The 6,911-nt window shown below is 34.4% G+C and overlaps 1 long non-coding RNA gene across 1 annotated transcript; it reads right to left on the reverse strand.

Moving 5' to 3' along the window:
* Positions 1 to 4,174: 4,174 nt before the first annotated feature.
* Positions 4,175 to 6,710, reverse strand: LOC141482643 (uncharacterized). Its single transcript, XR_012465634.1, has 2 exons — positions 5,452 to 6,710; positions 4,175 to 5,158 (listed from the first exon to the last, which is right to left on the reverse strand). It is a non-coding gene; the product is annotated as an uncharacterized lncRNA (long non-coding RNA).
* Between the last annotated feature and the right edge of the window lie 201 nt (positions 6,711 to 6,911).

A 6,911-nucleotide genomic window follows, 5' to 3' on the forward strand; every position in this document is an offset into this window, starting at 1 on the left:
TGTCAGGAAGGAACGAAGCCACATCTCCGATAATGACAATTGAATCAACGTGCAGTACATTGACTGAAAAAGAAAAAAAATGCAGAATCATCGACAGAGAAATAAAACAAAGACAACGTAACATATCAGAAGGGCAATGAGCCGTATTTTCGTTAATAATGATTTGTTCTCAACGTACAGTACATCAAATGAAATGGAAAACGAATGCAGAATTCATCGACAGGAAAAAACAAAGATGGCGCAACATGTCAGAAGTGCACTAACCTGCTTCTTTGTTAATAAAGTCGCATCGTCACGTGCAGCATATCAAAGAAAAAAAACAAAAGAGGCAACCAAAAGGGTACTGAACCATATTTTCGTTAATAATAGTCGGATCGTCGCGTTTGACATGATTCATTCACTCAAAACTGAAATGTTCAGAAGATACCAAAGGAGATCTTACGGTGACTATAAGTTCTGGTATGCTTTGTTAGGTATCGAATGATGCGTGCAATTTCTTTAATTCCAGCGACGTGATTATTCCAAGATATATTGGTGTCCATTTGAACCTCAATAAACTTATTGAAGCAGAAGGTGGAACTCCAAAAAAATATCAGATATAGTACAACAAGTCAGGGAAGAGCGGCTTTTTTCTGCAGAAAAATGTTTGAATTTCTTCAAATTTTCCAAATATCTGTAACAGAAAGACGACAAAACTCAGCTACGGAACGCTTCTATCTACTAAAGTTGAGTATGTGTCGGTAGTGTGTAACGAAGGTTTCCATTAAATTCACTGGTTGCGCCTCTGGAAGATGTTTGTTGCGATACACCATAGATGACAATATTTATTGTTCATCATTTCGAATCCGTTGAATACAAGGGTTTGGAAATAGAAAAAAACAACGTTTCAACGCTTTGTAGACGTGTTTGATGCTCTATGACCAACACCCGTTATCCATATTTCCATTATTATTCGATTGTATGACCACCAAACATTCAATTTTATTGGGATTGAAGGGAGCTGATAGGTTGGTGGAGTACCAAGGGGGCCGATAGGTTAGGTGGAGTACCAAGGGGGCCGAGGGGCGGAGTTACACGCTTAAATCACTACGATACTCGTTCCATCCAGCGGCCCCTTGGTACTCCACCTAACCTATCGGCCCCTTGGTACTCCACCTAACCTATCAGCTCCCTTCAATCCCAATAAAATTGAATGTTTGGTGGTCATACAATCGGAATAATAATGGAATATGGATAACGGGTGTTGGTCATAGAGCATCAAACACGTCTACAAAGCGTTGAAACGTTGTTTTTTTCTATTTCCAAACCCCTTGTATTCAACGGATTCGAAATGATGAACAATAAATATTGTCATCTATGGTGTATCGCAACAAACATCTTCCAGAGGGCGCAACCAGTGAATTTAATGGAAACCTTCGTTACACACTACCGACACATACTCAACTTTAGTAGATAGAAGCGTTCCGTAGCTGAGTTTTGTCGTCTTTCTGTTACAGATATTTGGAAAATTTGAAGAAATTCAAACATTTTTCTGCAGAAAAAAGCCGCTCTTCCCTGACTTGTTGTACTATATTGATATTTTTTTGGAGTTCCACCTTCTGCTTCAATAAGTTTATTGAGGTTCAAATGGACACAATATATCTTGGAATAATCACGTCGCTGGAATTAAAGAAATTGCACGCATCATTCGATACCTAACAAAGCATACCAGAACTTATAGTCACCGTAAGATCTCCTTTGGTATCTTCTGAACATTTCAGTTTTGAGTGAATGAATCATGTCAAACGCGACGATCCGACTATTATTAACGAAAATATGGTTCAGTACCCTTTTGGTTGCCTCTTTTGTTTTTTTCTTTGATATGCTGCACGTGACGATGCGACTTTTATTAACAAAGAAGCAGGTTAGTGCACTTCTGACATGTTGCGCCATCTTTGTTTTTTCCCTGTCGATGAATTCTGCATTCGTTTCCATTTCATTTGATGTACTGTACGTTGAGAACAAATCATTATTAACGAAAATACGGCTCATTGCCCTTCTGATATGTTACGTTGTCTTTGTTTTTTTTCTCTGTCGATGAATTCTGCATTTTTTTTCTTTTTCAGTCAATGTACTGCACGTTGAGATTCAATTGTCATTATCGGAGATGTGGCTTCGTTCCTTCCTGACATGTTGCGTCATCTTTGTTTTTTCTTTGTCGATAACATTTTGCATTCGTTTCTCTTTCATTTGATGTGCTGCACGTTAAGATCCAAATATCATGAGTGGAATTGTGACTTAATGTCTTTCTGACATGTTGCGCCATCTTTGTATTCTCTCGTCAATGAATTCTGGACTTTTTGTCCTTTCATTTGACGTGCTATAAGCGAAGATTTGATTATTATCAGCGAATATACAACTTAGTGCCCTTCTGACAGTTGCTCCATTTTTTTTTTCTAATAACTCATTCATTTCCACAAATCCTCACACATTTTCTACCACGCCACCACCTCCTACGCTGACTACGTCACTTTCAAAGTTTTAATATTTTATCATTATTATTATTATTTTTCGACCCATATTCCCCAGTTCAATATCATCTAACACAATTATTAGACCGATATTTGATTCCTCCATTCTGATTGGCTGACAACACAAGTTGAGTTTTAATGTTTTATCACTATTATTATTATTATTCGACCCACATTCTTCAGTTCAATTTCATCTAAAACAATCATTCTACTGATATTTGATTTCTCCAGTCTGATTGGCTTACGACACCACTCTGTACCAGAAGTTAGGCTGATTGTTCCTCATGGTTCGGTTCAGGAGTCTGAAAATTCGCAAACGAACCTTCACACGACGAAGCGTGGACTTTATTCATCTCCTGATGATGCTTACTTGGTAAGCGAAACGCGTTAAGTGTTAAATGACTGTCATATTGAAATAGGAAAAAAAACGACAATAACGACGAAACGATAACGAATAAATGCACGTAAACTGTTCGAAAACGCACGCAAAACCGTCGCACGCAAAACTGTTGAATACTTCACTTTCCCCAATTTCGAACGTTAACTCTACAACAGCATTATTTCTGCCAAAATTCGATAGAGAAGGGTTATGGGGGGTTCCAAACGACATATTTCAAATATTGATTCACTCTGTATGTATGCGCTTATATTTCGTAGAATTTTCAATACGATTTTCACCACACTATGGCAAAATTTCCAACATGTGTGGGCTATTATTTCTGCAAACTGAAACTCACTTTTCAAATGTAACTGAAAAAATGAATCGCAAACGTGTTATGATTTCGATATATTTTGAGGTAATAATATTTAATATCGAACGAATAGTCATAAAGAAAATTATTTGCATTGTATTCCGAGAGCTTTGGACACCGAATGAATTTCTTAATACCTGTTGATGATCTTGACCTTCCCTAATATTTATAAACATTCATATTATGCTGAAGTTGTAACTTTGCCCCGGTCACCGTACTACGACAAAATGCTTGATGTGCATTCATGCAACTGTATTTGAAGATAGTTTTATATTCCTATATATATTATAATCGTATCAATTTTGATGACTATGTACTTGGAATAACGAAAGATGGAATTGTGAATACTGTGTGTTTTTGTTTCAGAATATCGAAGTTGAGGTTAAAATATCTTTCAATTCATGTATTCACTTGAATGGATTTGAATTATTTTATGACGATTTTTCATATTTGTCTGTATCGTTACTTTGTTATGTTTATATGTACAAGAACTCAGAACTCCGAAAAATTAAAACTCAGGTTATCTACACATAATAGACTCGTCCGGTGGTATCTATATCAAAGGATGCTATTTTGAATGGGAATTTCGAAAAAACTACAATACGAAATGAATTTCCAAATATCACACTTGAAATTTAATGACAAATGTCAATCATCTATAATGATGTCCTGAATAAAATTCAAGATATAAAATGCCACTTTTTGTTATATCGACCCAACGAATCAGAATTTAAAATGACAGACAAACTTATGTCCTTTATTTCTAAAATGTCCTGTTTTTGTCAACTTAGTATCTTTCAATATGATGTTTCTTCATCTCTATAAAATCTGGTATATAATTTTTTGTTATTGCATATTTTTGACAACTTTCCCTGTATAAGATAAGTTTTCATTTTCAAAAAAAGATGTGTGTGATATGTATTTTATTTATTTTGGTAGTATATTATAAAGCCATTTATATAAAATATCAACGTTATTGAGACTGCAGCTGAACAAATTTCCTTTGAAATGACCCATACAGAACGGCGTGTTTTTCTTGAATTTTGGAACACACCACGATGAATCTTCAAAGTCTTCCAAATTCATTACGGTTGTGTACCTATATATTGAATAGACGCAGTTTGTCCAACAAATCACTGAATATCGACAAATTCTAGCCTCATAAGGTGCAACTATAGACTGAAAAAAATGGAAACTGCTGAGATTTGAATCTCGTTCTGGAAGAGTTGCTATGACGGTTTTGAATGTTGTTGTTGAGATGACTCTGACTGATACTGCACACGTTGATGTATTATTCTGAAATAAATTCGATTTTTCAATAAAAACATACACTAAAAAAAATTTTTTGCCAACAGAGAGGGTAATGTCTTTCATGAAGTAATTGCTACACTTATAATGAAAATAAAAAATCAAGTGTCATTCAAAATAAAGAATTTAAAACACATATTCTGCACGTACTAAGTGAAGGAAATATATTGTATGAAAACACTACTTTATGCGGATCATATCTGTGAGTGAGAATTTTTGACCCGAATGAAGAATATTGTATACACCCAAAAACTCTTTGCCTATAAAATTGGAAACAGTACTAACATTAATTTCGTACAATTCAAATGAAACGACAAGATTCGGTTTCCCAATGTCCATTAACCCTTTGAACACAATAGCGTATTTTCCTAATGAAAATTCTTCTAAGTGAGGACGATACGCCTCCGTCACTCGGTGGGGCAGAAATGATACTTTATCTCCCAAATCTAACAAGACCGCCTCACCAAATTTTCCTTTCACGATTTTGGCAGTGAATATCCTCTGCGGCATCTCCACAGGCAAATCTGCTACTTTGATACTTGGCTTTCTCTTCACGATCGAACTTGCATTCAACTTTTGTAAATCCATCTGTGAAAAATAAAAAATGAAAGCTTTATGTTTTGATTCACAATATATGCGAATACTATCTCAAACAAACCACGACATGTAAAACATTTGACTGAAATCATCCAATATATATATATATATATATATATATATATATATATATATATATTATATATATATATTTATATATATATATATATATATATATCGAAAAAAATTTTGGAAATCAAATGATTCAACAATTCTCACCAATTTTCAATTAAATTACATTTGAATAAATTCATCTGAGGAAGAGTCAAACCTAAAACACTTACTTTCAAATAGAATCGGTGCACTTGTCACTGGTATCACTTTCAACGGATGCAACTAACTCATTTCGCCATGCATGACGTATTTATAGTAAAATAAGTGATGACATATTTTAAAATGAAACAAAGAGCCTTTGTTTCGTCGCTTTGAGAACTACATATCTCCGGATGTAGATTCGACATTGACAGTGACCAATGTCACTTTGGGTTTGAATATAAAAATTAATGATGACATATTCTGAAATGAAACAAAAGAAAATCAAAGAGTCTTTGTTATATGCATATTCAGCGTTGACATTGATCCATGTCACCTTGGATTTGAATAGCGCAACAATCACATGAATTCTGCTTTTTTTCCCCATTTTATTTGAAGTGCTACATGTGATGATGCGACTATTATTAGTGAAGATACAACTTTGTGCCCTCTTGGCATCGTCTCGGTTTTTTTTTCTCTGTTGATGAATTCTGCATTCGTTTTCCTTCCATTTGATTTGCTGCACGTTGATATTCAGTTATCATTAATGAAGATGTGGGTTAGTGTCCTTCTGACATGTTGCACCATATTTGTTTTTTCTTTATAGATGAATTCTGCAATTTTTCTTCTTTCATTTGACATAATGTACGTGGCGATTCGAAGTTTTTTCAATGATTCTCTTTGCAATTCTTCCTATGCTGTTTCACATTAGGCGCTCGATATTATATTTTTCATTGTCTACACATTAAATCATTTGAAATGAGTACCCACATCGACCTGTTGCGACTAGTAAAGCGAAAATAGGTTATGAGGTCCTTTTGGCTTCGTAAAATGGTTAACTATGTTTTTGACATCTAAAGGAATCCATTGATGTCAAAATCATCGGAATCAGACGACCGGAAGTGAAAATCGGAAGTGACCTGTTTTTGACGGATTCGAAACCTTCTCACCCTAAGGAATCCAAAAATACCATATGTTTCAGTATACGATGATTATTTCATTTTTTTGTCAACAAATTATGTGTTTTGAATAAAACTTTTGCAATTACATTACACTCGTAGTTGTTTATAACCCGACAACTTTTAATTTCAAATATGTTCAATGATTTTCTTTAAATGTGCAATTCTTTCTATGCTATTTCACATTAGATGCTCGATATTATACTTTTCATAATCTACAAATGAAATCATTTGAAATGAGTACCCACATCGGTCCGTTGCTGCTAGTATAATGAAAATAGGTTATAAGGCCCTTTTGACTTCGACAAATGATTAATTATGTTTCATGACATCTAAACGAATCCATTGATGTTGAAATCATTGAAATTGGAGGACCGGAAGTGGAAACGGAAGTGGTCGTTTTTTGATGGATTCGAAACCTTCTCACCCTAAGGAATCCAAATATATCATATGTTTCAGTATCCAATGATTTTTTGATTTTTTTGTCAATAAATTCTGCGTTTTGAATCAAGCTTCTGCAATTGGAATAAACT

This window comes from Leptinotarsa decemlineata, unplaced genomic scaffold, assembly GCF_025532065.1.
Source record: "Leptinotarsa decemlineata unplaced genomic scaffold, Ldec_3_MD MMD2_tig00001719_RagTag_RagTag, whole genome shotgun sequence".
In the NCBI taxonomy this organism is placed as follows: Eukaryota; Metazoa; Arthropoda; class Insecta; order Coleoptera; family Chrysomelidae; genus Leptinotarsa; species Leptinotarsa decemlineata.